The sequence below is a fragment of the Labrus bergylta genome, chromosome 1 (genome assembly GCF_963930695.1).
Source record: "Labrus bergylta chromosome 1, fLabBer1.1, whole genome shotgun sequence".
NCBI classification, from domain to species: domain Eukaryota; kingdom Metazoa; phylum Chordata; class Actinopteri; order Labriformes; family Labridae; genus Labrus; species Labrus bergylta.
Window position 1 is genome coordinate 6,293,557 of NC_089195.1, and position 10,753 is coordinate 6,304,309.

Here is a 10,753-nt window from a genome sequence, read left to right on the forward strand (position 1 = left end):
GCATGTGTTTTCTCATAGTTGTTTTTTACATTTCAGCTGTTGCCAATTATTTGCCTATGTTGGCCATCCTACATTGCAGTATATCTGCAGTATTTTGGTATTCAGTGCACTGTGTCATAGTATTGATAATTGACTGTGATGTTGCATAGTGTATTTTTATTTTCCATTGTTTTATGAAATGCACATGCATGAAGAGTGGCACCATCTTTCTGCCACTTTCTATCTTGTGAATAAAGAATAAGGCAGAGCTTTAAGTGAGAGGTGAACAAATGATTTACTGACACACCAGAATCAATGCCAAGCCAAGCTTTAATCAGAAAATAACAGAGCAGTTTTCGAATGGGTAATGTTTAACAAAAGCATATAGTAAGATAACAAAAATACTGAAGATGAGCTGAGCAAATTTTTTTCTTCTGAAGAAATATAGCAAAATGCTGTTTCTTGAAATTTGTTTTGACATAAAATCAGTTTTTACAATCCCACTAGAGCATGTAAGTGCTTAAGAAATATTCCTGTCATATAGGTGTTGCCTTTAAGCCATCTTAAATGAAATATATTTACAACTACTAAATTAAAGGTAATTAAGTTTAAACAAAAAACCCTGATGATCCAAAGCATGGATAAACATTCTTAAGTCATATTCAGACTGCCATCTCAAGCTGCCATATTTATGCCCCTGGACGTATCACCTTCAATCTGAATGTCAAGGGGGCTTAATGGGGGGACAAAGTCATCCCTCCTCTGTACCTTCTTCGGAGGAAGAAACAGAGGGGTTACAGAGGCAAGGCAGTTCTAAAGAGCCGGCAGGGGAGTTAACTACTTACGGCACTTACGTAAACTGCAAAAAAGGGACTATGACTTATTAACAAGCAAATGCAGTCTGTCTCTTTCTGTCTGTCTATGTCATTCATTGTCTCCCTGTTCCTCTAACTCTACCATGTCCTCTGTATCTCCAACCTCCCCTAAACCCACAACCCTTTCTATGTCTCCATGTTCCTCTGACTCTAACATATCCTCTGTATCTCCTGCCTACCTTGACCCTGCTACCCATTCTGTGTCTCCAAGTTCCTCTGACGCTGCCATGTCCTCTGCATCTCCAACCTACCTTGACCCCGCTACCTGTTCTATGTCTCCATTTTCCTCTGACCGTGCCATATCCTCTGTATCTCCAACCTCCCCTGAGCCCACAACCATTTCTATGTCTCCATGTTCCTCTGACTCTGCCATATCCTCTGTATCTCCAACCTACCCTGACTCCGCTACCTGTTCTATGTCTCCATTTTCCTCTGACCGTGCCATGTCCTCTGTATCTCCAACCTACCTTGAGCCCACAACCCTTTCGATGTCTCCATGTTCCTCTGACTCTAACATATCCTCTGTATCTCCTGCCTACCTTGACCCCACAACCCGTTCTATGTCTCCATTTTCCTCTGACCGTGCCATATCCTCTGTATCTCCAACCTCCCCTGACCCCACAACCCTTTCTATGGCTCCATGTTCCTCTGACTCTGCCATGTCCTCTGTATCTCCAACCTCCCCTGACCCCACAACCCTTTCTATGTCTCCATGTTCCTCTGACTCTGCCATGTCCTCTGTATCTCCAACCTCCCCTGACCCCACAACCCTTTCTATGTCTCCATGTTCCTCTGACTCTAACATATCCTCTGCATCTCCTGCCTACCTTGACCCCGCTACCCGTTCTATGTCTCCAAGTTCCTCTGACGCTGCCATGTCCTCTGTATCTCCAACCTACCTTGACCCCACTACCCGTTTTATGTCTCCATGTTCCTCTGACTCTAACATATCCTCTGTATCTCCTGCCTACCTTGACCCCACTACCCGTTCTATGTCTCCATTTTCCTCTGACCGTGCCATATCCTCTGTATCTCCAACCTCCCCTGAGCCCACAACTCTTTCTATGTCTCCATGTTCCTCTGACTCTAACATATCCTCTGTATCTCCTGCCTACCTTGACCCTGCTACCCTTTCTATGTCTCCATTTTCCTCTGACGCTGCCATGTCCTCTGTATCTCCAACCTACCTTGACCCCGCTACCCGTTCTATGTCTCCATGTTCCTTTGACCCGGCCATGTCCTCTGTATCTCCAACCTACCTTGGCCCCACAACCCTTTCTATGTCTCCATGTTCCTCTGACTCTAACATATCCTCTGTATCTCCTGCCTACCTTGACCCCGCTACCCGTTCTATGTCTCCAAGTTCCTCTGACGCTGCCATGTCCTCTGCATCTCCAACCTCCCCTGAGCCCACAACTCTTTCTATGTCTCCATGTTCCTCTGACTCTAACATATCCTCTGTATCTCCTGCCTACCTTGACCCTGCTACCCTTTCTATGTCTCCATTTTCCTCTGACGCTGCCATGTCCTCTGTATCTCCTGCCTACCTTGACCCCACTACCCGTTCTTTGTCTCCATTTTCCTCTGACCGTGCCATATCCTCTGTATCTCCAACCTCCCCTGAGCCCACAACCCTTTCTATGTCTCCATGTTCCTCTGACTCTAACATATCCTCTGTATCTCCTGCCTACCTTGACCCCACTACCCTTTCTATGTCTCCATGTTCCTCTGACTCTAACATATCCTCTGTATCTCCTGCCTACCTTGACCCCACTACCCGTTCTATGTCTCCATGTTCCTCTGACTCTAACATATCCTCCGTATCTCCTGCCTACCTTGACCCCACAACTCTTTCTATGTCTCCATGTTCCTCTGACTCTAACATATCCTCTGTATCTCCTGCCTACCTTGACCCTGCTACCCTTTCTATGTCTCCAAGTTCCTCTGACGCTGCCATGTCCTCTGCATCTCCAACCTACCTTGACCCCGCTACCCGTTCTATGTCTCCATGTTCCTTTGACCCGGCCATGTCCTCTGTATCTCCAACCTACCTTGGCCCCACAACTCTTTCTATGTCTCCATGTTCCTCTGACTCTAACATATCCTCCGTATCTCCTGCCTACCTTGACCCCACAACTCTTTCTATGTCTCCATGTTCCTCTGACTCTAACATATCCTCTGTATCTCCTGCCTACCTTGACCCTGCTACCCTTTCTATGTCTCCAAGTTCCTCTGACGCTGCCATGTCCTCTGTATCTCCAACCTACCTTGACCCCGCTACCCGTTCTATGTCTCCATGTTCCTTTGACCCGGCCATGTCCTCTGTATCTCCAACCTACCTTGGCCCCACAACTCTTTCTATGTCTCCATGTTCCTCTGACTCTAACATATCCTCTGTATCTCCTGCCTACCTTGACCCCACTACCCGTTCTATGTCTCCATTTTCCTCTGACCGTGCCATATCCTCTGTATCTCCAACCTCCCCTGAGCCCACTACCCGTTCTATGTCTCCATTTTCCTCTGACCGTGCCATATCCTCCGTATCTCCTGCCTACCTTGACCCCACAACTCTTTCTATGTCTCCATGTTCCTCTGACTCTAACATATCCTCTGTATCTCCTGCCTACCTTGACCCTGCTACCCTTTCTATGTCTCCAAGTTCCTCTGACGCTGCCATGTCCTCTGCATCTCCAACCTACCTTGACCCCGCTACCCGTTCTATGTCTCCATGTTCCTTTGACCCGGCCATGTCCTCTGTATCTCCAACCTACCTTGGCCCCACAACTCTTTCTATGTCTCCATGTTCCTCTGACTCTAACATATCCTCCGTATCTCCTGCCTACCTTGACCCCACAACTCTTTCTATGTCTCCATGTTCCTCTGACTCTAACATATCCTCTGTATCTCCTGCCTACCTTGACCCTGCTACCCTTTCTATGTCTCCAAGTTCCTCTGACGCTGCCATGTCCTCTGTATCTCCAACCTACCTTGACCCCGCTACCCGTTCTATGTCTCCATGTTCCTTTGACCCGGCCATGTCCTCTGTATCTCCAACCTACCTTGGCCCCACAACTCTTTCTATGTCTCCATGTTCCTCTGACTCTAACATATCCTCTGTATCTCCTGCCTACCTTGACCCCACTACCCGTTCTATGTCTCCATTTTCCTCTGACCGTGCCATATCCTCTGTATCTCCAACCTCCCCTGAGCCCACAACCCTTTCTATGTCTCCATGTTCCTCTGACTCTAACATATCCTCTGTATCTCCTGCCTACCTTGACCCTGCTACCCTTTCTATGTCTCCAAGTTCCTCTGACGCTGCCATGTCCTCTGTATCTCCAACCTACCTTGACCCCGCTACCCGTTCTATGTCTCCATGTTCCTTTGACCCGGCCATGTCCTCTGTATCTCCAACCTACCTTGGCCCCACAACTCTTTCTATGTCTCCATGTTCCTCTGACTCTAACATATCCTCTGTATCTCCTGCCTACCTTGACCCCACTACCCGTTCTATGTCTCCATTTTCCTCTGACCGTGCCATATCCTCTGTATCTCCAACCTCCCCTGAGCCCACAACCCTTTCTATGTCTCCAAGTTCCTCTGACGCTGCCATGTCCTCTGTATCTCCAACCTACCTTGACCCCGCTACCCGTTCTATGTCTCCATGTTCCTTTGACCCGGCCATGTCCTCTGTATCTCCAACCTACCTTGGCCCCACAACTCTTTCTATGTCTCCATGTTCCTCTGACTCTAACATATCCTCTGTATCTCCTGCCTACCTTGACCCCACAACTCTTTCTATGTCTCCATGTTCCTCTGACTCTAACATATCCTCTGTATCTCCTGCCTACCTTGACCCTGCTACCCTTTCTATGTCTCCAAGTTCCTCTGACGCTGCCATGTCCTCTGTATCTCCAACCTACCTTGACCCCGCTACCTGTTCTATGTCTCCATTTTCCTCTGACCGTGCCATATCCTCTGTATCTCCAACCTCCCCTGAGCCCACAACCCTTTCTATGTCTCCATGTTCCTCTGACTCTGCCATATCCTCTGTATCTCCAACCTCCCCTGACTCCGCTACCCTTTCTATGTCTCCATGTTCCTCTGATTCTGCCATGTCCTCTGTATCTCCAACCTCCCCTGAGCCCACAACCCTTTCTATGTCTCCATGTTCCTCTGACTCTGCCATATCCTCTGTATCTCCAACCTCCCCTGACTCCGCTACCCTTTCTATGTCTCCATGTTCCTCTGACTCTGCCATATCCTCTGTATCTCCAACCTCCCCTGACTCCGCTACCTGTTCTATGTCTCCATTTTCCTCTGACCGTGCCATATCCTCTGTATCTCCAACCTACCTTGACCCCACAACCCTTTCTATGTCTCCATGTTCCTCTGACTCTAACATATCCTCTGTATCTCCTGCCTACCTTGACCCCACAACCCGTTCTATGTTTCCAATTTCCTCTGACCCTGCCATATCCTCTGTATCTCCAACCTCCCCTGAGCCCACAACCCTTTCTATGTCTCCATGTTCCTCTGACTCTAACATATCCTCTGTATCTCCTGCCTACCTTGACCCTGCTACCCGTTCTATGTCTCCATGTTCCTTTGACCCGGCCATGTCCTCTGTATCTCCAACCTACCTTGACCCCACAACTCTTTCTATGTCTCCATGTTCCTCTGACTCTAACATATCCTCTGTATCTCCTGCCTACCTTGACCCTGCTACCCTTTCTATGTCTCCATTTTCCTCTGACGCTGCCATATCCTCTGTATCTCCTGCCTACCTTGACCCTGCTACCCTTTCTATGTCTCCATGTTCCTGTGACTCTGCCATATCCTCTGCATCTTCCACAACCCGTTCTATGTCTCCATGTTCTTTTGACCCTGTCATATCCTCTGTGTTTCAGAACTCTGGCTGCAACAGCCCTCTTGCCTATGTAGACCTTATCCTTATCGACTGTATTTTTCACATTATGAGGAGGATCACCGTCCAACACTTCCTGAAGGATGTTTGTTGTGTTCTGTTTGTTGACGAGAGGGATCCTCACAGCCAGAGAAGAGCTGCTGTCTGTTCTGTACCTTTAAAAAAAAAGCATACGTTTAAGCATATTTTGCCACATAATGTACTATTCTTTATGCTGTTTTATATGTTTTGGGCAGTAAACTTTGTGAACCACCAGGAGCATTTTTCTGTGTTTGCCTTGCATAGGCCTCAGTAGTTCTAAACTTTCTTACATGGGAAAAATAACAATTTAGGTACCCTTAATATAACAGAAAACAAATAATTGTGTAGGGGAAATACCTCCCACCCCTCCGTTTTAGTAGTATGGTAAGTTATCCCATTTCTTTTGAAGATTGAAGATGTTTGGCTATCCCTTAAAAAGGCTCACTTCCCAGTCAAGAATACTGAAAAAGTAGGGGTTGGGAAAAAGGGAGAATTAGGATTGCCATTGACAACGGCGGCATGGAAGTGTGGACAACAGGAACGCAAGGAATACAAAGGAGAAATCCTGACTAAATAATACCCCATATAAATCATCTTCCGATAACACTTACAGATTGGTGCTATACAAATAATGATTGATTGGTTGGTTGATTGATATAGCAGTTACAACGTCAGCTATAATTCACTTGTCTCTATCTCAGGGATTCCAACTGATTCACAAAGGAGTGCACTGTTAGTATTAAATCTGCTTTCTTTACCCCATAGCAATAGCTCCCTACGTTGCTGCCCCTAATCATGTTTTTGCCCTTGACTAAGTGGTGGTCTGAACATATCCATAGGAAAATATTTTTGACTCACTCTCTTCCGATTCCCTTTACAAGTGTTGCCAGCCTGTCAGGGCTCAAAGCAGCCATGCTGTTTTGAGTGGACAGGAAAAAGGCCAGCATCCCTGCCATCCAGTATAGGCCAGCCATCTGCACACAGAGTTTAGCAGAGATTAAAATAGTTTCTTTGATGAAAATTATTAAACAGAGATTCAAACGGGGAAATATGCAAGCATTAGACAGTCTTAAAATGTAAATGCAAATATATTCTGCAGCAGGGATTATCATCAATGAACATGTGATATTTAAATAATTTTGGGTTTGGCTTTATTTTTACTTTTACATGTTATATAAATTGTCCAAATCAGATGGTGATGGTTTATGCTTTGATGTTAAGTTAGTACTGATTATTTAGACTTTTGTTTTATACCCCTACAAATTTAGTAAAAAATGTATTGTCAACATTGACAAACATTTCCTGAAAGTCACCCCACAAAATTGGCTCTTCTGTCTGTTTTGAATGTAACTTTTGGCAGTTCATGTTAGAGCTTCCAACGATTAGTAAACTATGGAAGCCATTTTTTTGCAAATGTGATTTTAAAAAGTCCTGTAACTTGTTTTAGTTTTTTGTGCAAAACCCGCTATGCTTTAAAAATCATTATCACTAATTCAATTAGTTAGTTTAGTTAGTTAGTTTAGTTTGAAGTTTATTTCGGACATATGAAATAAAAGATATAAAACTTTAAAAAAGGGAAAGAAAGTAATTTGTACAAACAATGAATGACATCATACGATTACAATACTTAGTAACTATATTTAAAAAATGAATTATAATGAGTCAGTGGTGAGTTGCTAGTGCATTTTATTATTATGTTGGCAAAAATGTGTTTCCCTCCTAACCTAGTTTTTTTTTAATCCAGCCCACCAGAACAAAGGAGGAGAACTCCCGCGGTGAATAAAAAGGATCAGGAAGGCTCCAGGACCAGATGGTGTGTCCCTATCCTGCCTGAGAGTCTGTGCTGAGCAGCTGGCCCCCATCTTCACGCAGATCTTCAACACATCACTGGAGCTGTGTGAAGTGCCCTCATGCTTCAGAAGCTCCACCATCATCCCAGTCCCAAAGAGACCCGCCATCACAGGACTCAATGACTACATACCCGTCGCACTGACGTCTGTGGTCATGAAGTCCTTTGAGAGACTGGTTTTGAGCCACCTGAAGGACATCACAGGCCCCCTGCTGGATCCCCTGCAGTTTGCCTACCAGGCCAACAGGTCGGTGGATGATGCAGTCAACATGCGTCTGAACTACATCCTGCATCACCTCAACTCCCCAAGGACCTATGCTAAGATCCTGTTTGTGGACTTCAGCTCAGCTTTCAACACCATCATCCCAGACATCCTGCACCAGAAACTCACCCAGCTCACAGTGCCGGCCTCCACCTGTCAGTGGATTACCAACTTCCGGAGTGACAGGAGACAGCAGGTCAGGCTGGGGAGCATCACATCCAGCACCTGGACAATCAGCACTGGTGCCCCCCAAGGGTGTGTTCTCTCCACACTGCTCTTCTCCCTCTACACCAATGACTGCACCTCAGGGGACCTTCTGTGAAACTCCTGAAATTTGCAGACAACACCACCGTCATCGGTCTCCTCGAGGATGGAGATGAGTCTGCTTACAGACGGGCGGTGGAACAGCTGGCTCTCTGGTGCAGTCAGAACCATCTGGAGCTGAACCTGCTCAAGACTGTGGAGATGACAGTGGACTTCAGGAGAAAAAATCATCGGTGTCAACCTGCCCCCCATCCAGGACTTATACCAGTCCCAGGACAGGAAACAGGCAGGTAGTATCACTGCAGACTCCTCACACCCCAGACACAAACTTTTCAAACTCCTCCCTTCTGGCAGGCGTTACAGAACATCGATGCAGAAACAACCCATCATATGAACAGTTTCTTCCCCCAGGCTGTCACTCTGATAAACGCTGATCAGTCACAGAGTGTCAGACCTGTCGCGGTGAAATGACTCTAATCCAACCGTCACTGTGAATATACATATATGTATGTATATATACATATATGTATATATATATATATATTATTTAATTTAAATGATCAATATACTCACACTTATTTATGTAAATACTGTAATTGACATCTTAATTGACCCATCTGTCACATAACTGCATTTTTCTTATTATCATGTTACTTTAGCATCTTTTGCACTATTCACCACTGCACTGTTTTATATTTAGTAATGTAAATATTAGTCTTTTCTTATTATGTTTATTGTTTGTTTTTTTTGTTTTTTTTTAAAGATTTATTTTGGGGCTTTTTGTACCTTTAATAGAGCGACAGGACAGGGGATAGAGTCGGAAATCAGGGAGAGTGAGTGGGGAACGACATGCGGGAAAGAAGCCACAGGTGGGATGCCTCCATACATGGGGCGTGCGCACTAACCATTGCGCCACCAGCGCCCCATCTTATTATGTTTATTGTTTATATTTAATGTTGTACCTGTACATAAGAGAACACAGTTCACCAAAGTTAAATTCCTTGTGTGTGTAAGCATTCTTGGCCAATAAATCTGAATCTGATTCTGATTGTGATACTGGTGACAGCAAGCATCCTCAACTCAGCTGTGGCATACAGTCAAATTCTATTAGTTACAGTAAAAGCTCATAAAAACAAATGTCATTGTCGAACAATTAAATCTTTCGACAGTGATTGTTTTGGCGTAGTCTTGTAATAAACGTAATGCTACCTTTGCTGTGGATGAATTAGATAAACATTTTCAGTTATTAATTCGAGTCAAGTTAATTTTAAACCACATTTAAACAGGAGCAGCTGACCAAAGTAAAGTAACAACACATAAAAGCCATTAATGAAACAAAAACAAACAACACAGAAAAGACAGAATAATACATAATACGCCTATTCAGGCGAATGGGTTTCAAATGTGGCACCCACAACAAAACCATCTTAAAATCAATCCTAAAGCCATTTGGAATACAGTGAAGGATGGCTTAAATAGGACTGACATGATCCCTCTGACTAGACCCAGTACAGATCTATAACTTGGTCGCTGGTCATTTAAACCCTTATAATGGAATATACAATAACATCAAACCTTTCGGAAAAATATATATTTCACATGTTAAAATGTTACATTCCAAAGTAGGTTTACCTTTGTAGCTTTCGACCGCATTGGGGACGGCAGCTGTGGTCAGCAGCTGTGGTCAGCTTGCTTCAGTCAGCAGTTTCAATTGATTCCAACAGCAACTGACACAGAAAAAACACGTTAAAAAAAGTCAAGACACTCGATAACATCATCCATTTCTTCACCATTGTTGAGTTAGTTACTCCCCTCTAAAACCAATTGAATGTAATGTTTACTTTATAAATCTTGAAGAACAAGTCTTTGGATGGATTTGATCCAATGAACTTGACCCATGTCAAGCAACTACCCAATGAGAACTCTATACATTTTTAATTAATTAACAAACACAGCATCTCATCCCTTATAGGGGATAATATGGCATTTTAATATATAATTTTTATATGGAAATGTTCAAAATTGAACAAGGTTTCAGGAGAAAAATAACTTAAATTAAGGCCAAACTTCTAAATTTTGTAAAAATATATATTTGAGCTTAATTCAATGTCTTTCTTGAGAAAAAAGATCAATAAACCCAAGGGAATAACTTTACCTTCTTTGATGGCGAAAAAGACATGTGAAAGAAGCTGCCCACCTCTGCTTTCTTCTCAGTGAAGGTGAAGCCGCAGTAAGAGGAAGGGGTATTTTATAGAGAGGAGGTTGCCAAACCCTGGGAGTGTGACCCTGCCCTTGTTTGATGATGTTTCAACAGAATTAGGAAGCATTCTTCCATATGTTAAGAAACATTCAGCGGTCAGTCAATATCATTTTCATTCTTACCTGACCTAATTAACCTCATTAAAATATGGTGAATGTTGTGTTATTAATGTGTAATGTTTTGCACAGTGGGAGTTAAAGTTGGAGAATATGTCAAAAGTCCCTGACAGTGATAAACTTATTTAGCTTTTAGGAACCAGAGGGATTTGTGTCTTGTATTCAAGAACTTCAAACTTTTCCAAATGTTTTCATGCTGC

General features: G+C 44.0%; 1 long non-coding RNA gene across 6 annotated transcripts; it reads right to left on the reverse strand.

The window, feature by feature from the left end:
- Nucleotides 1-291: 291 nt before the first annotated feature.
- LOC114920515 (uncharacterized) lies at nucleotides 292-10,446 on the reverse strand. 6 transcript variants are annotated; one of them, XR_010665128.1, is made up of 5 exons: nucleotides 10,333-10,446; nucleotides 9,810-9,904; nucleotides 6,661-6,776; nucleotides 5,440-5,936; nucleotides 292-4,791 (listed from the first exon to the last, which is right to left on the reverse strand). It is a non-coding gene; the product is annotated as an uncharacterized lncRNA (long non-coding RNA). The 6 variants fall into 6 exon arrangements; XR_010665133.1 differs by having other exon boundaries at nucleotides 292-4,633; nucleotides 4,706-5,936; XR_010665134.1 differs by having other exon boundaries at nucleotides 292-3,985; nucleotides 4,130-5,936.
- Nucleotides 10,447-10,753: the final 307 nt, after the last annotated feature.